Source organism: Ascaphus truei, chromosome 1 (genome assembly GCF_040206685.1).
Source record: "Ascaphus truei isolate aAscTru1 chromosome 1, aAscTru1.hap1, whole genome shotgun sequence".
Taxonomy (NCBI): domain Eukaryota; kingdom Metazoa; phylum Chordata; class Amphibia; order Anura; family Ascaphidae; genus Ascaphus; species Ascaphus truei.
The window spans coordinates 36,024,274-36,049,703 of record NC_134483.1 but is presented as its reverse complement, the minus strand read 5'-3'; the positions used below and the strand labels follow the sequence as shown (position 1 = coordinate 36,049,703).

Here is a 25,430-nt window from a genome sequence, read left to right as displayed (position 1 = left end):
TGACAATCAGGAACTAAGCAGACACACCTGATAACCAGCTTGAGTATGAGGCAGCCACCTGATTGTAAGCAATGGCTTCCTTATATCTCAAGCTGGTTGTCAGGTGTGTCTGCTTAGTTCCTGATTGCCAGCTATTCTTCCTGGGTTAACCTTCTGAGTGCTGGATGAAGGACTAAGATATAGGTTTCCCAGGCATAACTAGCAGTACCTGACTTTACCCTGTCACACCACCTCATGCAAGTCTATGAATGGTAAAATGCTGAAAAGGATTACAGATCTGTTGGAATAACTGTTGGAATATGTAGTCTTGTGTCTCTGGTCCCATTTATTTTTACAAAGTGGTATGGTGGCAATGTGAGAGGGTATAGGCTTTTAAAGGTTTTCTGCTTTAATTTTGTGGGGACTTACTATAATACTGTAGGTTAAACAACTATATGTGCATCAAAACAAAGGTAATCCATTCAGTTTAGTCACAAACTGTCAGAAAACTAAGTACAATGTTTTATGCACCAGCATGTTACTTATGCAGTTCAGAGAAATCAAAAGCAGGAACAAAAAAATCAACAAAAATGATCTAACTCATGAACTAAAAATATCTCCTTTGGAGCTTCAATAATTTTTCATTGTATTCTACTACAATTCATCATGATAACATCACTGAAGGGGTAATTCTGAAATCCATGATGGTTTCTATTAAAGTTGGTTTATGTCATAATAAATCAGCCCAGTGTGATGGAAAGAACATATGAACACAGACACTCTACTCCCTGCTTAATGCTTCCTGCCTTGGAGGAATAATCTGGCCTCCCTGTTTTTACCAGTGTGACAAGTAGAAAAGTGTCTTCTCTCATGCAGCAATCGCTGTAACATTTGATCAAACAGCATGTCTCTCGGTAAAGCAACAAAGTACTACTGAAAGAAACTAAAAAAACTGCAAAGGGGTCTCTGGAGCTCCTTTCTTTCATTTAGGATTCTTCCAACTGGTTTGAAAGACAAGAAAACAATCAAATAAAAAGAAAGAGACAGATAGCACATTCTAGACACAAATGTACGCTCAAATAGGGATTATCTGCCGTTAACCTGCTTGCTATTTTCAAAGGATGATTGTAGACGTTTCAGGGGTGAAGTAAACGGGTGCACGTTGTGTCCTTTTTTGGAGGGCACTTATCTATGTAACACTACAAAATGTAATCCATTATGTTATCCATAAAAGGTTATCTAGAGGCCAACTTGATATCTCTGATATCTCTACACTATTGCACCTTGTTTGAAAGATGCATGGCAGATCTCCGGTCACTTTTTTTCAGTGGAAAACATACCGTAGACGATAATGGTTGATTTTTGTAACATATCCCATGAGACGTATACAAAACAATTTCTGCAAAACTCCGGGGGGAGCATAGGACAGAGAAAAGAAAGAAAGAAAGAACACAACTGCAAAGTGTAGGTGTTTTCAATTCCGTGACTTGATGTACATATTGGCTCTTCGGCCTACTTACAATGTAGTAGGTAAATTAGTGCATATCACAAACGTGGCAATCTTTCTGTAGTATCACAAAGTTGGCACCTTTCCCAGCCTGTCTCTCAGGCTGCAGCTCCAGCACACTGCTCTACTTGAGGCCACGCCCACTTATGGAGGCTCTGCAGAAATCGGGAATCTATAGGGGCCTACGAGAACAGTCCCTACCAGTGGGTTCGAGCAGGGAGTTGCACATTTTTATTATAGGTCTGTGAGTGAGACATTTATACCACTTCAGAGATGGATGTAATCTTATATATCCTCCTCACATTCCCCCAGCACCAGAAAACCCCTTTCTGGGCCATTCCATTGAATGGACCCTAAAGTATCTTCCAGCCCTGGAAGGTGTCATATGGCATAGCACTGCTTAGTAAATATGCATCTATATCTGTTATGGTAAATGGTTTAGTGTTTTATAAGTGGTGTAATAGACGTGATACAGCATGCATCACATGGTTGACAATTATTAACATACATGTATTAAGGGTCCAACTAATGATAGTGATATATTAAATGGGTCAAATGTAGGTGACAATAATTATTTAAATACAAAATGAAATAAGTATATATATATATATACAGTATATATATTTTTTTTTTTATTTTTTTTTGTGGAACTTGTGTGTACAGTCAAATGTCCTTTTTATTTTGTATGCAAAGTAATTATGATTTCATGATTAGCACAATAACCGTGCAGGCCAATGAGTATCTGTCACATAACAGGTGAGAGCCATTGAAAATAAATATGTATTTATTTTGCACCATCCCCTTTAAGTTTCTGTTTAGTTATACCCAATAAAAGACATATGTACACACCGCTGTCCTTTAGACAGGACATTAAGATGTTCAGGACCAAGTATTTTATTGGAGAGATTAATTACCTGCAACGTATTTGTCCCCCTGTTCCTTGTATGCCCATATTGACCTGTCTCGCAAATTGTCCACCCGCCCCTCTCCTTGTCCTTCTGACCCTAGGGCGGTGTAATTGGGGCCAGAGTGGTCTTAAAAAGGGGTGGTCGGTATACCAGAAGAGGAGGAGAAAGCAGTAAACCTGCTACAAGTGTTATCTCTACGGAGTGACTGGACATCTGGCTCTACATCACTGGCCGAAGCCTCCCACTCGTGGATGAATCTAAACCTCTATTGTCAATTTTGGATTTGTTACGATTCATTTTGTATCGAAAGATCTTGTTGTCCTGAAAATCCAAGGAGAGTCAGTATCAGGAAAGTTGGAGCACTACTTACACCAGTTAGAAAAAATATTGCAAGAGAGCGTGTCCCATGAAATAAAAGTTGTTTAATGGATGCTCGTGGTCCATAAAACAACCTTTATTTCACGGGACACACTCTCTTGCAATATTTTTTCTAACTGGTGTAAGTAGTGCTCCAACTTTCCTGATACTGACTCATCTGGATGCTGTGGAAAAACAGAAGCACACGCCATTGGAGGAAAATCACTCAGAAGACCATACAAATGTGAGTTTATCACACCATGCATTATGTATCCACATCGATGCATTTATGTCTGGACACTAGCATGTGAGCATTCTTACTGCAGTGACTGTGGAATTCTAGCCAGCTATTCGAATAATAGTGGATTATTGGTGTTATTACTACTTGGAATATTGGTCTACATATGTGATACTGAAGGGGAAACAGCAGATTAGTTTCTACATCTCTGAAGAACTTTCGCTTATACAAGCTATTGATTCTATAGTTAGAGCACCATATAGCTTTTTCTTAAAATCCAAGGAGTCACGTGCAAATTTCCGTTGTTTACGCTCTTTGATGTCAACTTTCAACTTATCTATGTGGCCCTTCAGTCTTTTTTCCAGGTCTTCAAAATCTTTATGTCCTTTCCACACCTCAACATTAGAGAGGAGTTTGTCAATGTCTAAATTGACCTTCTCTAGTTTTTTATTTTCATACTCAATCAATAATTTGATAAGACCACTTGAGCATTTTAATAGAATGCCCTCCCATTCTTTAATGAAATTGTCATCGTCTATCTGGTGGGAAGGAGGCAGATAAACTGTAAGGCCTCTAGGCACCAGCCCTGACTTGATATAATTCTCAAGGCTAGCCACTTCCTACCAGATTTTAGTTTGTGAGCTATAGGATTTATCAAGATCTACAGAGTATTTTTTAATATCCTCTGAAATGGTGATGGTAGTGGATGGGCCCACCGTAGTATTGGAAAAGAGATGATTAGCCTCATCCTTCCATATTCCTAAATCTGGTTTGGACGCCAGGAAACTGGACATATTAAACCTCAATGACAAGTGAGAAAATTACCAGTTGACTGAGAATGGTATATCCTAAATCGTACACTTTAGTGAGACAGTATCAAGTCAATGTATCATAGTAAGAATTCAACTATACAAACAGGGGACCATGAATCTGAAAAAATCTTACATCGCACAATGTATAGCACTAAAGAAATTGTGACTTTATCAAAGGTGGATATTCTACCAATTGGCTGGACTGAAAAGCCTACTGTAAGTTGTATCTTGAGTAAGATAGTATAATGTCGGTGTGTCCAAAAATACACTTGACCATACATACAGTATGAATATAATGCTGTAGGAACCAGATGAACTGAAAAGCCTGAATCATATATGCACAGAATAGTATTCTACAGGACTGATTGGCTAATGGAAATAGTATTGAATAAATAGATCGCACCACTGGGAGCTGATGTGTGATGAAAGAGGATGCTATGTATCTCCAAAACGACATATGTGCAGTACACACCACTCTCCTAATGTTTACATGCTAAAAGGTTACTGGTGCAAAGGGGAAAGGACAATTGAAATACACTAGAACCAGTGACCACAAGGGGTCACTGAAGCCCCTAGTAATTGCACTCAAGGTAGTAGATGGATACTAATAAATTTAAAGCAGTTGAAATTAACTGAAAATCGAGGATCTCTACATTATATTATATTAGTAGAGGTAACCATATAACGGCCCCATGAAAACTCTAAACATAAAAGTAAAAAAATTAATAAATCGTTTATTGAATAATAAAATACGACGAAAAACGTGATAAAAATATCTAGTGAGTTAAAATCCCCAACGATGAGACAGAAAAATGTATATACAGATGCAGCGGCAATTATTTTAACTAATCACGGAGATGGTACACACTTCCACTCCCAAGGAGGGGTATACACAGACTAACCAACAATTTGCACTTCCACCCTGAGGCTCAGAAGGGGAGGGCACAGGATCTGCACCATGATAGGCTGCACACAGATTCCTATGTCACTACCACTTCAGTCACTCAGGGAGTAAGAATGAGGTGGGTCAAAAGCCCACAGGAATGCCTGCCACAGCCTGTATCTACAAAGGACTTACGTGACAGGAGGCAAAGAGACAATCTGGGCCAGCCATGTTACACTAGTATAAAGGCTTTCTACATCGATTCCGACTAGAAGTGTATTGGCTTCAATTGTTATACCCTCTAGCCTTAACAGAGCAGCCGTAGTATCTCTCAAGTGCGGCGGTAGAGATCCCACACATGGATGAAGAAAGCATTCAAGATATATACTCGCATTTGAGGTCGTATGATTACTTTCTCTCAGTTTACCTAGGAGTGTTAAAATATCCCTTGTGTAATACAATTAGACTCACTTTTTGGCCTGCTATGAGAAGTAATATTGTTAGTGTATCTATATCACTGAGATACAATGTCTCATTTATAGCCATACATACCAACTGAGAGCTACAGTATACTATCTGTAGTGCAAATGCAGCACCTTATAAACACTCTTTCTTCTCATGGTTTATCCAGTAAGCGTTATATTACAATAACCTGACACCTATACTAAAATTGCATTCTCCATTCTGAGTTATAGGATATGGGAGGATAACATGTTCTCAGCTCACTGACCAATTATCAGGTATTACACCTGGCTGGGAAGACTGAACCTACCATTTACATAACTGTGTATAGCTACAGATGCAGAGGTCATTATTTTAACAAATCACGCGGCGTATACCTCGGAATACCCATGTCATGGCGCGGGATTACTTCCAAACGTACCGCCTTAAGACGCGAGTGCAAGCGAGTGCAGAAAATGGCATTTTAGTGTTGTGGCTTTTAAACACCTGAAATTGACACAGTAGCACCGTACTGTACACATTACAATTCATTTCATTTAATTGCACACAATCCATAAAATTAAAACAAAGCAACCGTGATAAACACAGGTGCCTGGGGCGATTGGCCGCGTTCATGCCGCGTGGAGTACAGCAGCGCACACGAAAACAGCGCCATGATTTTTTTAAATAATGGCCGCTGCATCTGTATGTACATTTTTCTGTCTCATCTCTGGGGATTTTAACTTACTGTAGATATTTTTATCACGTTTTTCGTCGTATTTTATTATTTAATAAACGATTTATTATTTTTTACATTTATGTTTAGTGTTTTCGTGGGGCCGTTATATGGTTACCTCTACTAATAAAATGTAGAGATCCTCGATTTTCAGTTAATTACAACTGCTTTAAATATAATAGTATCCATATTTTACCTTGAGTGCAATTACTAGGGGCTTCAGTGACCCCTTGTGGTCACTGGTTCTAGTGTATTTAGTTATACCCGATGTAATATGCCGATCAGCCAACACTTTGCACAAAGTGGTAGATTTGCATACGTCACGTAAAAAGGGAGGCAGGAACACTCTAGTTTAATTTATCTCAAATGTGTGCGTGAGATTGTATTTCCTTTTTCCTCTGTCTCTTTGAAGTCCTTATACAGTATGCTGTGAAGCCGCTTCTCCATGCTGGGGTAGATTTTAGTCCCACTTATTGGAATGGAGCTATTCCCTTCTCCAGCACTGAGAAGCGGCGTCACTGCATGCGACATAGGCCTTGTGTTTCTTTGCCTTTCACAGTTACCTTACAGAACAAGATTCTACAGCAATAGAATCTTTGAAGTCACGAGGATCTAATGACATGATTTCATCATCGGACTGACTGTGTTGCAATCTGTCTACATCCTTCACTGCGCGGTATGGAGGTATGAACTAAAGTGTATTTATTCATTGTTGTCTTAGTTCAAATGTTATGCCTTTTAGCTAAGCAATACTGAACATTGCCTTTTTCCACTATATGTCAGACTAGGTGGGCTGTGAATTTAAAGACTAGCCTTGAGAGGTATTGAAATAAATTCTCTTAGCGACGATCGCTGGATGGTTTGATCAATCACACGAAAGACATATCAGACTTTCTCTGACTGGTAAAGACTGTTACAGAAGCTTTGGCTATGTGTTTTCAACTGAAGAGGCAGCAAGAAAAAGCACCTGGCACATATTCAACTCCGAAAATCGGAGGAGGCAGGGAATCAATATTATTGCAAGAGAAAATCAATTAGGTATGTTCAGTGGCAAGGGGCTTTACTTATGCAAAAGATGCATCCGTTTTTGTAATAATTTATAATAAAATCTACTTACTCTTTATTGTTTACAAAAAGCTACCTAAAATTCTCCACATCTCAATGTATTTGTCCTGAGATCCTAGATAAATTATAGTTTGTATGATATTTTGGAGACTAAAATAGACTCGTGAAACGGAGTACAACAGAGAGACACGATTAGCGCAAATATTGATAAATAAAAAACAAACTACTACAGTATGGTTTTTGTTTAAAAAAATTGTTCTTATATTTAGACATAATAAATGTAGCACAGTTATGCATGGGCCCCTTACAGAAACATTTCCTTTTAAGGGTGATTCAATCTTTTCAAGGAATCCAGTGAAATTGTGGATATTACATACTTTTATGGCTGATAAGTGGGACTTTCCCATTAATGTACTTTTTCTTTTCCAGTATGTTTTTATCACAGAATTTAATTGTGTCACCTTATGAAAAATACATAAGGCTCAATGTTAGATAAAAATGTTGCTATAACAATAATGTATAGGTTGTGCCAGTTTTATCAGATGTCAATCCTTGTTATTATGTAGTACATTATGAAGACCGTTTTTTGTATTGATTATTTTAATTCTAAATTGAGATTGCCATTGTTCTGCTTAAAATCAGAATTCAAGTCAATGACGGTTAAAGCTGGATCAAGCTCTGATACCTGTTATCATATCTTAGCGAATCCCAGTGATGGACTCTACCAAACCTACAGTATTTATCAAGAACTTTCCTTCTCTAATATTCTCTTGTGTCTATCCCAAGCATCTGTGAAGCATTTGGCTATTATTGACCTAACCACTTCTGCTGGCAGGCTGTTCTATGCAACTATTACACATTACAATTTCCAACAAGATGAAGAGGTGCACACTCAAGTATTGTTGAACGCTCACTGTAGAGTATGTTTGTTTAGTATAGTGCATAGCATGGCACAAGATTTCAGGAGAACACAGCTCCTTTCAACAGGTGCATCAATGTACTGTGACCACAGATTCCCATTAATTACCCACCCTAACAAAGTAACATCAGATAGCGGTGTATCCCTCCCCCGGAAGTGACTCTCCACCTAATACGTAGCTAATCCCAACGTAGAGCTGAACTTATTATAACAAAGGAAAAAAAATATGTAAAACAAAACAAGGAAAAATGAATGCAACATAAAGAATACAACCCGTGGTTAAGCGTTTCCCTTATACGTTACATTCCTATCTGTATTTATTATAATGGTACTGTTATCATACTTGGAATTATTTTCTTTTTTTTCTGCAATGTGTTTATTATTAAAGATTTTTGTTATGGAGGGCAGTGGGGTACATAAAATATAACGGGAGGGGGGAAACGGGATACACTCAGTATTTTTGAAGCAATGTACTGTAGTTGTACAATTTATTAAACGGATAGTTTACGTAATTTAACTGAGTAAACTGAGTATTGTTCATCGTTTCTCCTTCAGACCTTCCTTGTTTCAGAGTGTTCGTTATGTGGGGGCCAAGACAGTGTTATGTATCAAAGAGGTCTAATCAAATAAGCTAAGTGCTACGTGATTACGTTGTGTAGAAGCAGCTGGACTAATTAGAGCCAGGTTTCGAAACTTGCTGAAATCTCTGTCCGGAGTGTCGCAGAATACTGGTCAACTTATCCATAATCATTATATCCCACAGTTTATTTTTAAATTGCCTTAGTGAGGGGGCTTTTTAAAACCGCCGGAGGGATTAGGTTTATGGATTAAGATCTGGAGGTCGGGGTCTGTGAAGTATAGAACAGGAATATCTCAACACAAAAATAAAAAGACAGTGTAATACAGTATCAGTAAATTATACATCATGATTAAAAGTAGTGGAAAACTTAAATCAAGTGGACGTGTGAACATATAAAATATATATAAACATGGGGAAATCTTATTAGTAACAGAAGAAGAGTATAGAGGCTCCACGGATTTGGCAAAATACACATTTATTTAGCCAGAGTTATCCAACGTTTCGGCCGACTAGGAAGCCTTTGTCAAGAAATGACATACATGTGGTCCAAATGTACCCAGTCTTTATAGTGAGTGAAGTTCCCGTAGTCCCAGGTGAAGCCTATTGCTCTGTGGTGGTGTACATGTGCAGTCCTGTTCCTCTACCAAGTCTCGTGAGATTTCTGTGGCTGACGTACTCTAGCGTCTTTGTAAAAATGTCAGCCTCACGTAAAGACGGGTTCCTTAGCAACCCATAAGTAACAGTTATTTCTGTGATCGGCTTTTCACGCATGCGTGTTTTCTGGTGTCTTTATAGTAGGTCAGGCACTCGTGGAGAAGTCTCCATGGCAACTTGTGCACAACTCCAACATAGAACATGTAAAATGGAGGAGAAGGACACTTAACAGGGGAGTTATCCCTGTTCAGGTAATGTGCCTCTAATCCAGCAGTGTGGTGGTTAACTGCTGGTAGTCAATTAACAAACACCACCTGCCTGATTAGATGGCTTAGAAAAGCCTGTCTTTTGAGACAGGAAGAGAGACTCCTTAGCTCACACCTGAGCTGAACTTGAAGACACTTGTCTTGAGCCCTGCCAGAAGAAACAGCAGAGCTGCTTTCAAGACACAGGGGAAACTTCTAAACCTGAATGCTGACACACCCTGAGGAAAAGGGAGCTGAACTAAGGACAGAGAAGATTTTCCGTCCAAACCACAAGGAACAGATAAGACTTTCATTTATGAGACTTCTTATATCTGCTTAATTCATGCTATATGTTTGGGGCTGGGAGACATGCTTATCTAAGGGAGTTGTGAACTGCATAGTATTTCACTAGAAATACTCCCAAGTGAATAGAAGCTTTGTTTACCCCTTGTTTGGATGGTTTCCATATGTTAAGGAAACAGGCGCAATAAAAGGCTTATTTAATTTCACTATAATCAGTCTCCCTTGCATACCTCTGTGAGCATCCGCCTACACACACCATACTATATATATATACATATACAATCTGAAGACTTTGTATTTACAAAAGAGCTTTTATTTATTTGTTTTTATATATATTTTTGTTTTATATATACATATATAACAAAAAGCAGCAGCCAGCACTCCAAACAACAAATGTAAAGTCAAGGTGCATGCTCCATAGAAATCAATATAGAAATCCTGTCTTCCCATACTTCATCATGTACTATTCGTAGAAGTATCATGAAACACTGGCACATCTTGGAAAACGACAAAAGGATTGGGAAAACCTTCACCAAACCACCATTATTCTGTTACTGCAGGGGCCAAAACATAGGTGACCTATTGACACAGGCAGATCCGGTATCCAAGTATGCCAGCCCTACGAATTGGCTCTCCAAAACTCCCAGTGTACACAAATGTCATTGCTGTACAAACTTTCAACACATGATATTGGGGAAAAGCTTTGTCCATCCACACAGTGGAAAAGACATTAAAGTAAAGGATTACATGAACTGTGAGAGTAAATTCGTTGTATACATCATCCGGTGTCCATGTGACCTGTATTATATTGGTAAAACCACACGTATGTTGAAGGAGCGTATGAGCTTGCACCGCTCCTCCATCAGGAAGGCATTACTTGACAGTACGAATAATGAGGATCTCAAACTGCAACCGGTAGCGAGACATTTTAAAGATCACAAGCATAGCTTGGCAACGCTACGATGCATGCCCATCATGCAAGCACATGCTGGCCCCCGTGGAGGAGACAGGGGCAAATTGCTGTTACAACTTGAAACTCGCATGATTTTTGAACTGAACACAATGGCTCCGCGAGGACTAAATGAAGATTTCAAATTAGGATGTTTTTTGTGATTGCATCTTTAGAATGTTTGTTCTATGTCCTTTTCTCTTCATTAATGCATAGATGCTCATAATTAGGTTTCCATTGCCGGGACTTTGCATTATTGTTCCCTAATGGTGCAGTACTGAATATTAATATTTAACCAGTATGCCATTTACAATTGCCTAATTTATATGCATGTTTTTGCTCTATCTCCTCCTTTCCCTTGTTATCCCTCCCTCCCCTTGCCCTCCCTCCCCTTGCCATCTAAACAGTCACCCTCAGCTCTGGAAATTGTTTTTATTCCCCTTATGTGTTGATTCACTTGTTCCTTCACAGTCATTTTCTTTAGGGAGTTGCCACGCTGATGCAATTGACACTGAATGGGGTACCAGATCGGTGTGACGTTCTGGTGCTGTCACAGAGCCTTGCACATGCGCAACTTTACTTTGAGCTGACTTCCCAGGACTTTATGACGCCACACATGCGTTTCTTAGCAACATTGGACGCTAGGATTTTTTTGTCCACCGGGGGAGCCTGTACTCATCTGCACATGTGCGATAGCATACATTGCTCTGTCTCCTGATTTCCAAGATGGCCGCCGTACTACCTCATACACTGATTGCACTCGTGGAGCTCCAGGATTGTACAATTAGCTGTCTCTAATTGTCCTCACATGGTGAACTATGGGCTATATATGTTCTCTGGGTTTCATTGTCTGGTAGCACCCCCCTGAGGAAGGTCCTGCCAGGACCGAAATGTTGGGTTTATAGTGTGCTGTTTTGTCACTGCTAATACATGTCTTTTTGCTATATCTGAGTGTTGCTGCTTTTGTGCCTTCTCTTATGGGAAGATAGGGTTTCTATACATATATATATATATATATACATATACATATATATATATATATATATATATATATATATATATATATATATATCTCCACAGCGAGTGGATGCATGATCCATTTCCCTTACCCCACACCCCAATGTGACTATGTAAGTGATATCAATAAAAAAGGGAAATGAAAAAAGTTACAATTAAGGGCCTCACTTTGAAATAAACAGTCAGGATATTTGAGCTTAGTCTTTACAATATATTACCAGAAATAGGTCAGAATGTATATACAAAGTAACATTTAGTTGATTTCTCATAGAAATGGAAAGAGACATTTTTAACAACATACCAGATGAGGGTGCAAAAATAATAAGCTCCAGACGTGGGGAGCAGAAGCAGCAGAAGCGGCATCTGTAATTAATATGTATTACGAGAACATCTAAAAACCAAAGGGAAAAGCTATCTGTGATCTAAAAAAGATCCAAATGTTAATTGTCATCAAGTCCCCTTGAAAAAACTGTCACCAAAGTTAAATTCCAAAATGCCTCCCTACGCAGTAACATTGTGTCTTTATCCAGTCCAGATGTTATCCTATTTATATGTTCAACGCACATCATTTTAAATGATGCCACCGTATGTCTGAATTCTTTGCAATGTTGGATAATGGTAGTATTTTCTTCTCCACGTCCAATTTTACTTTAATGCTCAATAAATCTCGTTTTTAATATATGGTTGCTTTTCCCCACATGGGCATTTACTTAAGTACACAACGTGTGTAGTCATGCATGTAATCCTTGACTTAATTTTGACTTTAATTTTGTAGTTCTTACCATTTCTTGGGTGCCTAAAGGAGTCATCAATATTCAAACTATTGTATACGGAACAGTTAAAACATTTAAAACAACCAGATTTTGAAGTGACATAATTGTCCTTGTTATCCGCATTGGACATATAAATATGATAACATCTGGACGGAATAAGGACACGATGTTACTGCGTAGGGAGGCATTTTGGATTTTAACTTTGGAGACCGTTTTTCCAAAGGGACTTGATGACAATTAACATTTGGATCTTTTTTAGATCACCGATAGCTTTTCCCTTTGGTCGCAAGATGTTCTCGTAATACATATTAGTTACAGATATATAAATGCTGCTGCTTCTGCTCCCCACGTCTGGAACTTATTATTTTTGCATCCTCATCTGGTATGTTGTTAAATTATATGACAGGTGAAGATTGAGGGGTTTTATGGGGTGGGGCGATAGGTTAATAACATTGATGGATTTAGCTGTACCCCCAGTTCAAAAATCCCAGTTCCAGCACTGCTCATATAAGATGTCATGCACCACAGCCGCCTGAAGCTCACTATCAGGCTATTTCAGCTGAGAACAAGGAAACATTGTCCCTTCCTGTAGAGCCATCAGTCAATGACAAGAATACAATCTTCAAAAGTTACACAGAAATGCAACAGATACTGAACATTGTTGATCACCCACGCTTTGCGGTTACAAGCAATGAAAAATAAGCTTTTCTTACTTTAAAGATTACGGGACGCTAAGTGCGGAGATTGCTCACATTCTTCAGAATCAATTCCCAATGCTAGAGCCTTCTTATTGTTAAGGATTCCCTGGAACCTGTTTGAAGGAGGACCTGTGGGCCTCGGGGTTCAAAATAGCTCCCCCTGACCTTTAATCTGTGGACTGAGCTGCCACAGTTCATCAGCTATTTTTTCTTTTTTATAAGTCTAATTTTAGTGCAGATTACCACCACACAACAATACTTACTATCGCCTTCATATAAAACATCAGGGGTATACAGAAATACATATGCGTGGGGAAAAAAGAAAATGTGGAACCTAAAACAGAAGGGGGGAGGGAGGGGTCATCAGCTATTTTAAGCAACGTTAGCAGCGGTGAGAGGACAATCTCTGGATCTGCAAGCCATGGTACTTGGCCAGGAGCTTGGACACACACACTGCAACCAACTTGTCATGTATTATCCGACAGCAAGAGAGCACTCCAAAGGTTGCATGTAAGACATAGAGGATCCTGTGCTTTTCCACTGAGACGATATGGAATGGTAAAATTTGACATCCGTTATGTGGTGCTGATGAGATCAGTAAAGCCGCGGAAGCTGTATGCTTATGAAATCTTCTGCCTCCGATTCTCCAACAGGCCGTTTGCACTCGATGAGTTGGATGACCATGAGAAACATTTTGCTGTAATAAATAATGAACCTAATGTGCAGCTGAAACAGATTAATTAAGTAGTACCCTGATTATCCCTGGAAAGGCATACAGGCGGAACTCTTTAAGACGTTTTTGAACTATTCCAAGTGGCTGCGTTCAAACCAGTCCCATGTGGGATCTGTGACTACCCATTATCTCAAGCTGTTTAGGCAATTGGCTAGATACTCAAATGGGAGAGCAACAGAAAAGGTCAACGGTGATGCAACCAGAGATCTTAGAAGGGAACTCCAACTGTGACTGCAAGAGCCTGCAAATACCATCCTATCTTTTTCAATTATGTGTTTAGCACACTGTTTTTGGATGAACCTTACAACTGTCACGTGACCATGATACTCTATCTCAAGCTCACGTCTGTCACCTGCATTGACCAGAATATGCTTCCTGCACTCATATATACAAGTTATCAAAGTAATTTGGGTGGTTTTTCATCTTATGGCTGTCACGTACGACACCCAGCTAGCACACGACCTGCATACGGGACAAGGGTTAATACTGACGCTCGCAAGCGCACCCACTCTTCACCTCTGCAAAGGTCCGTCAAATGGACAATATCTCCTATACAGGATCAAGGATCAATACACAACCCACAAGCTGCCTCACTCTTCACCTCCGCAAACGTCCCTCAAATGAGTTGTATCTCTCCTCAAGCCGTTCCAATATACCACCACCACGAACAGCACACAAGTGAGCACGTGACGTAGACATGCAACCAGGGTTCATATACACGGCTACTCTAGCCAACTCACCTTTCGCCTCTGCAAGGGACCAGCGAGTTAATATTAACCCCTACTCAATTGCAAATCATAACTATCCACTGCCACCACCTGAGGGTATGCAAATATGATAAAAGATCTCAGACTAAAATATTTGCCAGGGCCTCAGGTCCCTGTTTATTATAGAAAAACTATGCACTTTAACACACCAAAATCAGTTGTAGCTAAATGTGTCCGAATCGTAATAATTCTCCCCAGAGGGTGCAATCAGTTCATTCAGAGCCCAAAGCATTACTTATTAACTGTTTTAATATATATATATATATATATATATATATATATATATATATATATATATATATAAATATATATCTCTCTAAAGGAGAAAAAAAACAAAAAACAGGCGCACTCATAGTGTAGTAAGGTTAACAATTTTATATATGGGACTGGTAAAATATGAATTTTCCACTCACAAACGGAGGATAATAAATCGCATGTATGAGATATAATACTCAATCGCCAACATGTACAGCAGGAACTCGACTGCAACACCGGATAGAAGGCCGTTCACATCACCGTATTGAAGGGAATCCGTGGTAGTGATTCTTTCATGGATCGATGGTAACCAGGCACCTCCTCGCTGTTCAAGTGTCTTAATGGTTGTGGAGGGCTTCTGGGTCAGCGTCGTCACTCACAATGCATGTATTGCATGGAAGGCTTCCGGGTCAGCTCAAACACTGACAGTGCAGCAAGCGCCGTAATGGCATGAGTCCCGACAGTACAAAGAGTGATATCTCCGTTTTCCCAAAGTGAAAAATTCAATAATGAATAAAAAGATACTCCAAATAACGCGTTTCGTCTTTGCAGACTTCGTCAGGGGGTTTATATCGAAGTCTGCAAAGATGAAACGCGTAGGGCGTTATTATTTGGAGTATCTTTCTATTCATTATTTTTCACTTTGGGAAAACGGAGATATTATTGTATTGTATTGTATGTCTTTATTTATATAGCGCCATTAATGTGCATAGCGCTTCACAGTAGTAATACATGTGGTAATCCAATAAATTACAGATAATATAAATAACCGATCATGGGAATAAGTGCTTTAGACATTAAGGAAGAGGAGTCCCTGCTCCGAGGAGCTTACAGTCTAATTGGTAGGTAGGGAGAACGTACAGAGACAGTAGGAGGGAGTTCTGGAAAGTGCATCTGCAGGGGGCCAAGCTTTATGTATCATGTGTTCAGAATATTCACAGTGCTATTCGTATGCTTCTTTAAGCAAGTGTGTCTTAAGGTGGGTCTTAAAGGTGGATAGAGAGGGTGCTAGTCGGGTACTGAGGGGAAGGGCATTCCAGAGGTGAGGGGCAGTCAATGAAAAAGGTTTAAGGCGGGAGAGGGCTTTAGATACAAAGGGGGTAGAAAGAAGACATCCTTGAGAAGAACGCAAGAGTCGGGATGGTGCATAACGAGAAATTAGGGCTGAGATGTAAGGAGGGACAGAAGAGTGTAAAGCTTTAAAAGTGAGGAGAAGAATGGAGTGTGAGATGCGGGATTTGATCGGAAGCCAGGAGAGGGATTTCATGAGGGGAGATGCTGAGACAGATCTAGGAAAGAGTAGAGTGATTCTGGCAGCAGCATTTAGGATAGATTGTAGGGGAGACAGGTGAGAGGCAGGAAGGCCGGACAGCAGGAGGTTACAGTAATCAAGACGGGAGAGAATGAGGGCCTGAGTCAGAGTTTTAGCAGTCGAGCAACAGAGGAAAGGGCGTATCTTTGTTATATTGCGGAGGAAAAAGCGACAGGTTTTAGAAATGTTTTGAATGTGAGCGGCAAATGTGAGAGAGGAGTCGAGTGTGACCCCAAGGCAGCGTGCTTGGGCTACTGGGTGAATGATCGTTGTTCCAACAGTAATGTGGAAGGAGGTAGTAGGACCAGGTTTGGGAGGAAGTATGAGGAGCTCTGTTTTAGCCATGTTGAGTTTAAGGCGGCGGAGGGCCATCCAGGATGATATAGCAGAGAGACATTCAGAAACTTTGGTTTGTACAGCAGGTGTAAGGTCGGGTGTTGAGAAATATATTTGTATGTCGTCAGCATAGAGGTGATAATTAAACCCAAAAGATGTTATTAGGTCACTGTCAGGGTTCTGCTCGCCACAAACCAGGGTCGGACCACGAGGCTGAGGTGGGGTTGTAAAAGCACCGACCTGAGACCGCGCAGGCTGATCCGGATTGCGCAGTTCGTAGTCATATGTAGCAGGATCAGGATTGGAGAAGACAGCATCGTCGTTGTACAAGCCAGGGTCAGGACAGGAGACGTCAGGATAAACATTGTCCAAGCAGGAGTTCGGCAACAGGGAGTCAGGAAAGCCCCGCTTCAGCTTAGGAGCGCGGGGGTGGCCTCTGCGCGTGCGGCGACCATGGCCCATGGTACTGGTCTCAGGAGGTGGAAGACAGACCAGATATACACACCGCCTAGCTGCACCGGTAAACCCGTGCACAGCGCAAGAGTCCTGAGCGGGCTGGGGAATCCTCTGTTTCAGCGCAGGAACCAGGACACGGCCTCTCTAGATTAGGGAAAGAGTAGGCCCCAGGAACCAGGAAGCTGAAGATACACAGGGAAACCTCCGCTTCAGTGCAGGAATCCAGGAGACTGAAGAACGCAGGGACGAAACATCCGCTTCAGTGCAGGAATCCAGGAGGCTGAAGGACGCAGGGAAGAAACCTCTGCTTCAGCACAGGAGAACAGAAGCTGAAGGACGCAGGGGATACCTCCGTATCAGCATAGGAGAACAAGCGGCTTGAAGGGAGCTGAAGGACGCAGGGCGGAACCTGGTATCAGCATAGGAGAACAAGCGGCTTGAAGGAAGCTGAAGGACGCAGGGCGGAACCTGGTATCAGCATAGGAGAACAAGTGAGAGCTTGTGGCAAAACAGTAGTGACATCCAGTTAGGACTATGCTCGGCAAGGAGCATTATGGGAAAGCAATACTTAAAGGCCAGCGGGCCAATCCCCGGCGGGGGTGTGAAGGTACTGCTCCAATGAGTGAATGCAAGTATAGGTTGCAGTGATATGCTGCACAGCTGCAGTAGATACCAGAGGGAGTGTGTATTGCTTTGGTGAGTGAATCCAGGCTGCAGCAAACATCAGGAGAGCTGTTCCAGAACTGCACCGGTCTGCAAGGTAAGGCAACCAGTAAACCGCGGAGCGGATTCCTTACAGTACCCCCCCCCCCCTTCACGCGAGACCTCCGGGCGAACATGAGCACTTATAGAGTTGGAGGACCGGGAATTGTTGCTTAACCGTCTAGGATTGGGGTTAGAGTCGTGCTCCCGAGACTCGTGGTTAGTCCTTAGTGTACCCCCACCCCCCGGTGAGAACTGTGGCCAGACAGGACCATCCATGTGCCTTGGGGACATTGAGTTGTTCCTAAAATTCTTTAGGTAGAAAGGGCATCCGTAAACGAGCAGTTCTTTGGTGAGTACAGTTCTAGGATATGAGATTGATGGAAGAAACATCCTTGGTACATGGCTCAAGAATCAGTTACAAAACACACCAACGCGTGTTAAGGTCTGAAACGCCTTGGTGTGTTTTGTAACTGATTCTTGAGCCATTAAATAGCTTTATTTTGGGAACGCATACCCTGTGGTTTATTGGCTGTTTTTTACAGCATTGGAGATAGTGCTCCGTTTTTTTCCCTCTCCCTGTCTGTGAAGATCTCCACAACGGAGGCACATTCAACCTGGAGGTGCTGGACATCTATAAGGACTTTCTTTTCATCTTGGAATCTGCTTTCCCAAGTGAGTCCGTTCCAGCTTTGCCTCAATCAAATTTCCAGGGATCATCAACCGGTAACTATCCTTACCTCATTGCCTTGTGGGATAGCTGTTTACCTGATCCAATAGGACATATATATATCAACAGGTTGTCTTCCATTTCATTATAACAATTTTCAAACTACATAATTGTCTTGAGAGCATCACACATTTTTTTCTTCTATTGGTACATGGCTCGCCTCGCAAAATGTCTTGGAAATCCAGGGCTGTGAAGAACCAGAGAGTTCCAGAGCAGAAACGGCAGAAGAACCCCCACTGAAAGCCCAGTCTTTAATAAAGGAACCTGAATCTAGGATCAGCGGCCCTGATAGTTGATCGAATACACCAGGAGGAACTTTGTAACAGAAAAACTCTTGGCTGACCACTGCATGTTGGAATCTGCGAGGAATTTTTCCTCTAGAAGGCTCCCAGGTAATGGTTAGTAAGGGTATAGGCTGGTTGGAAGCATCTCCCGGTATTGGTATGGAAGGTGAAAAGGCAAGCAGTAAACCAGGCATAGGGACCGAAATCTTGGGATACGTACAGAGTATTTCCAACTGAGAGGAAATAACAGGGGCAACCGAAAATTCCGAGGGACAAAACCATGGTTTAGCAGGAGCAGAGAAGTAAACAACAGTAGAGCTCTTCAATACTGGTAAATCTTCATTGGGAGATAGTATTGTCAGTGAATCAGGAATAGTCCTTGGGATTTTCAAATCAGTAGCTTGAGAAAAAGGCAGAGCCAGGTTAGGGTTGGGAGGGAAGCTAACATCAGAAGCTGAAGTCTGTACCTCAGTGACATGGACCTGAGAATCAACCAGCAGCAAGTATGAACTATGAAAACTCCTAATGACAGGCACCTTAGGAGTACAAGAAGTCCTCTCTAAAACTGCAATGGCCCTAACCACAGGGGTACCTAACCTGAAAAAAACATGAATAGGTCTGTTTTCTAGTGCAAAATCTCTGATCACAGGACTCCTAACCGATAGTGAGGGTGTCTGGGTTTGATTAGAGAAAAAATCAGATGTATTGATAAGTGATTTAGAAACAATTACTGAGGTTCTAGATTTGCTCGACATGTGAGAAAAAATACCCTTTAAGACAGGAGCTTTAATTTCTTCCCAGAGTAACCTCATGTTTGCTGGGGCATATTTAGACACAGTACTGAGGGACTGGGTTTCAGCAAAGGCAGGACAGCTATAAAGCTCAGATTTAAACCCCAGGACTTGTAATATATGCATGGTGACCTCAGACAGTACTAAGGGAGTGATCACAGATATGCTGATCCCTGGAGGATTAGCCTGGACAGAGAAATCAGGGAGACCCCCAGACAGGATACTCATTGTAGGAAGAGCTTCAGAATCAGAAGGAGAATCATTACCTCTCAGAGTCTCAAAACTAGTAAGACACAATTCAGCGAAAAGGGAAACCGTGTGCAAGCTTTTTACTAATCTATATGAAAAAGCGTCATTTTTGGGAGAAAACCGTGCGTCAGCAAACATTCCTGGGAACACAATATGAACCCCAGGAGGGACATACAGACTACTGTATGCTTTTAACCCTAAGCTTAAAGAGGAGGAGAACTCAGACAGTACACGGGGGTTAATCATAACTGTACTGGTCTCTGAAGTAGGTATTTGGTAAGGAATGTCTGGGAAACCAGAAATTACTGCAGACTCCATAATGTGGGAACTATGCGCTGAAGCAGGGATCACCGCTATGTGGGCGACAGGCTGGTTCAGTGAAATACCCGGAAGAAGGAACTCTGCGACCAAGCTTAGGGAAAAACCTGACTCCTGAATACATTTATCAGGAACCAGAACTTTAGCCGAAGTCTCCGGAGACGAAACTGCGGAAACTTGAGCTGAAGCAGGGGATTTATAGCAAAGAATATCTAAGGACTCCGTACGGTTATGGGAATCCCTCAATGCAACCTCTGCTGTCTGACTTGTGGACTCATTCTCTGAGGCTAAAACGAAGGCATTAACTTGGAGGCAGCAAGAATTTACAGGGGTTAATGCAGACAATGCCTGAGAGTAAAACATAGGTAATCTTCTCTCTGTATTAGGAGAGACCAGGAATCTCTCCTCTGGAGCTAGGGGCGTGACCATGGCTGACAGAGAACAGGGATTTACCAAAGGAAACTCAGAGAGCTGCCCCACAGGGGTTAATACAGAAATGACCCTGGGAACAGAACTTAGGTATTCTTTCTCTGAAGGGGAAAGCGCACAGGACTGCCTAGCAGAGGTTAAAGCTGGAAAACCCTCAAGACCTAAAGAGAGAGATTCAGAGCTAGAAATAGGGGAACTAAGGGACTTATTCTCTGATACTAGAACCTTAGTGTTAGTTAGTGAAACATATGTGTTCTCCAGGGGAACCTCACAGGACTGATCGGCAGGGGTTAAAGCTGGAAAACCTTCAAGACCTAGAGAAAGGGCTTCTGAGCTAGAAATAGGAGAACTAAGGAACTTATTCTCTGATAGTAGAACCTTAGTGTTGGGTAGAGAAACATATGTATCCTCCAGGGGGACCTCACAGGACTGATCGGCAGGGGTTAACGTAGACATATCATTGGTGTCAGAGAACCCGGGCATACAATCAGAGCTAGGGACTGTGGCAGTTACTACGTTAGAAGATATTGCTAATGGGTTCGTTTGGTCATCTCCCGGAGAGGGAGATACGTCCCCCGGTTTAGCGACAGGACTGGCAGCAGAGAAAAAACGCCAGTGGACGGCGTTAGCGGCCAGGGGGCGATCCTGTTTTAACAAGCAATCATCCAATACCACGGAAAGTACATGCAGCATGTCGTGAGCGAGAGCCACCATGATGGAAGGGTCCGGGAGTACTAAAGGAATGTCCAATGATAAAGCCAGGGCATTGAGTGTACTACAGGAACTACCAGTTCCACAGGACTCACCTTATCCCCAGTTAAAGGGGAATCAGGGGAGAAAACACTGTTTTCACTGGCCAGAACACTGGCCAGATACTGTTTTAAGTCTCTGAGGCAGCAAGCCTTACAAACCAGATCATTACGGCATTTCTTTTGCAAGGGAGTTAAGCCCTCCGACATAAACGGATCTTCCATCAGGGGTATTATATCGCACAAATAATCATTCTCAAACTGGGACTGGTCTACAGACCGGGACAGGTTTTTAGGAAAAAACTTACCAACCCGCACCTCAGCGGGGTCCGAGTTTGTGCGGCCGAGCATACTGTCAGGGTTCTGCTCGCCACAAACCAGGGTCAGACCGCGAGGCTGAGGTGGGGTTGTAAAAGCACCGACCTGAGACCGCGCAGGCTGATCCGGATTGCGCAGTTCGTAGTCATATGTAGCAGGATCATGATTGGAGAAGACAGCATCGTCGTTGTACAAGCCAGGGTCAGGACAGGAGACGTCAGTATAAACATTGTCCAAGCAGGAGTTCGGCAACAGGGAGTCAGGAAAGCCCCACTTCAGCTTAGGAGCGCGGGGGTGGCCTCTGCGCGTGCGGCGACCATGGCCCATGGTACTGGTCTCAGGAGGTGGAAGACAGACCAGATATACACACCGCCTAGCTGCACGGGTAAACCCGTGCACAGCGCAAGATTCCTGAGCGGGCTGGGGAATCCTCTGTTTCAGCGCAGGAACCAGGACATGGCCTCTCTAGATTAGGGAAAGAGTAGGCCCCAGGAACCAGGAAGCTGAAGATACACAGGGAAACCTCCGCTTCAGTGCAGGAATCCAGGAGACTGAAGAACGCAGGGAAGAAACCTCTGCTTCAGCACAGGAGAACAGAAGCTGAAGGACGCAGGGGATACCTCCGTATCAGCATAGGAGAACAAGCGGCTTGAAGGGAGCTGAAGGACGCAGGGCGGAACCTGGTATCAGCATAGGAGAACAAGCGGCTTGAAGGAAGCTGAAGGACGCAGGGTGGAACCTGGTATCAGCATAGGAGAACAAGCGAGAGCTTGTGGCAAAACAGTAGTGACATCCAGTTAGGACTATGCTCGGCAAGGAGCATTATGGGAAAGCAATACTTAAAGGCCAGCGGGCCAATCCCCGGCGGGGGTGTGAAGGTACTGCTCCAATGAGTGAATGCAAGTATAGGTTGCAGTGATATGCTGCACAGCTGCAGTAGATACCAGAGGGAGTGTGTATTGCTTTGGTGAGTGAATCCAGGCTGCAGCAAACATCAGGAGAACTGTTCCAGAACTGCACCGGTCTGCAAGGTAAGGCAACCAGTAAACCGCGGAGCGGATTCCTTACAGTCACCTAGAGAGAGTGTATACAGAGAAAATAGAAGAGGTCCCAGGACAGAGCCCTGGGGTACCCCCACAGAGAGATCAATACAGGAGGAGGAGGTATTAGCAGAAGAGACACTGAAAGTACGATGGGAGAGGTAGGATGAGATCCAGGATAGAGCTTTGTTCCGGATGTCAAGAGTATGGAGAATGTGAAGGAGAAGAGGGTGGTCCACGGTGTCAAATGCTGCAAAGAGGTCGAGTAATATGAGCAGAGTGTAATGACCTCTGTCTTTGGCAGCATGGAGGTCGTCAGTTATTTTAGTGAGGGCTGTTTCCGTGGAGTGAGCAGTGCAGAAGCCAGATTGTAGAGGGTCTAGGAGAGAATAGGTGTTGAGAAAATGGAGCAAGCGAGCGAATACAAGACGTTCAAGGAGTTTAGAGGCAAAAGGCAGGAGGGAGACATGCCGATAGTTAGAAAGACAGGTAGGGTCAAGCTTGTTGTTTTTGAGTAATGGTATGACTGTTGCATGTTTGAAGGAGGATGGAAAGGTTCCAGAGCAGAGGGAGGAGTTAAAAATGTGCGTGAGCGTAGGGATTATAGTAGGAGCAAGAGGTTTTAGGAGATGGGAGGGAATGGGGTCAAGAGGGCAAGTGGTAGAGGGAGAAGAGGTGATCAACAGCGACACATCCTCCTCTGAGACAGTGGAAAAAGAGTCAAGGAAGGCAGGAGGAGAGTTAGGAAGAGGTGTAAGATGGGAGGAAGAAACAGAGGGGATGTTCTAACTTATGGATTCCACCTTTCCCTTAAAATAGTCAGCAAAGTCCTGAGCGGAGATGGAGGAAGGAGAGGAAGCTGAGGGTGGTTTGAGTAGAGTATCAAAGACAGAGAACAGTCGGCGTGGGTTAGACTTGTGCATGTTGATTAGTGAAGAAAAGTAGGCTTGTTTAGCTTGCGAGAGGGCAGAGTTGAAACAGGATAGCATAAATTTGTAGTGAAGGGGAATTTAACAAGGGTCTAGGGTTAAAAGGGCGAGTGCGGCAGAGAGAAAGCGGGGCATGTAGATCAAGAGAGGAGGACAAGGCAGAGTTGTAGTTCCTGACCAGTTTGTCAGGGTCTGTAGCAGAGCTTAGAGAGGAGAGGGAGGAGTGTAACGTGGAATCAAAGTCAGGTAAGTGAATAGAGCGCAGGTTTCTGCCGAACCGGGGGGTAGATGGAGGTGGAGAAGGGGAGAAGCGAGATAGAGAGAATGAGATGAGGTGATGGTCAGAGAGAGGAAAAGGGGAAATGGAGAAATCAGAGAGAGAGAAGATTTTAGTGAAAACCAGGTCTAAGTAGTGGCCATCCTTGTGGGTGCTGGCTGCAGTCCACTGTTGAAGGCCAAAAGAAGAGGTTAGAGAAAGAAAGCGGGAAGCCCAAGGGAGAGAGGGGTCATCAATGTGGCAATTGAAGTCCCCAAGGAGAAGAACAGGGGAGTCTGAGGACAGGAAGAAAGAGAGCCAGGATTCAAAGTGAGAGAGAAAGGCAGAAGGGGGATGAGTAGAGGTAGGTGGGCGATAGATGACCGCCACATGAACAGGGAGAGGAGAGAAAATCTGGACAGTGTGAACCTCAAAGGAGGGAAAGGCAAGAGAGGGGGGAATAGGAAGAGTTTGGTAACAGCAGAGAGAGGAGAGCAGGAGCCCCACACCTCCACCCCTGCCATCAGGGCGCGGAGTGTGGGAGAAGGAAAGGCCACCATAAGAGAGGGCAGCTTCCAGAGCAGAGTCAGACAGAGTGAGCCAGGTCTCAGTTATAGCAAAGAGAAGCAGGGAGTGAGCATCATCCTTTGTAATTTTAATACTCAAGAAATAGAGTGCATTAATGCCCTCACTTCTTTTTTGGTTGAATCTGAGACTACTAATACCATCTGCAACAGTACACAAATATCAGCTAAGTTCAATACATTGGTAGATCCTCTCAAGAAAAGAATAGCGATTAAAAACTCATTATTTGAAAATTCATTATCAGATCTAACAATTCATGATGAAGAAATGAATACATCGATAGATCCTAATCCATCTCTCATAATCCTGAGAGTATTACAACATATAGGTCATCACCATTTGTTCCAAAGTCGGTATATTTCCCCTACCAATCAAAGGGGAATTTTATCGACACCTTCTATACAGTGGTTCTCAGGGACTTTGAGCAGTTGTGCCAAAATAATGTGGAATGTGGAACTGAAATGCAACAATTTGACTAAGGAAGAGAATTTAACTATGATCAGTATAAAGAACAACTATGATCTTATAGTTCTCCAAGCAGACAAAGGTGGGGCTATTGTCCTACAGTATCGTGTGGACTATCTATGCGAAGCCCATCGCCTTTTACATGACACTGTATCTTATGATGTACTGAAAGAGGACCCAGTCACAGGGTATCAGTTGGAGTTTCAGAATCTCCTCCAGGATGCATTCACTAAAGGAATTATTTACTAAATTAGAACAAAAAATTTTTATTCACTTAACACCCTAGGACACCTATATTTTATCACATTCCAAAATTGCACAAAGATAAAGTTAATCCACCAGGGAGGCCTATAATATCTGGGGTGGGGTCGATGACATCCAACTTGTCCCAGTACATTGACTATTATCTACAACCATATGTCACAAATCTACGTTCATATATTAGGGACACTTTGCATGTCATCGATTCCATGTCAGATATTATTTGGAAGGATACCTTTCACTGGGCAACATGTGATGTATCTTCCCTATACATTTGTATTGATCACACCAAAGGTATCCAGGCTATAAATCACTATCTTGAATTAGACACAAATTTGCACCCTTCACAGAGGCTATTTCTTTTAGCATGCATTCAATTCATTTTAAGTCACAATTATTTT

General features: G+C 42.4%; 1 pseudogene; it reads left to right on the top strand.

The window, feature by feature from the left end:
* The first annotated feature begins 3,942 nt into the window (after window positions 1-3,942).
* LOC142492229 (tubulin--tyrosine ligase-like protein 12) lies at window positions 3,943-25,017 on the top strand (annotated as a pseudogene).
* The last annotated feature ends 413 nt before the right edge of the window (window positions 25,018-25,430 follow it).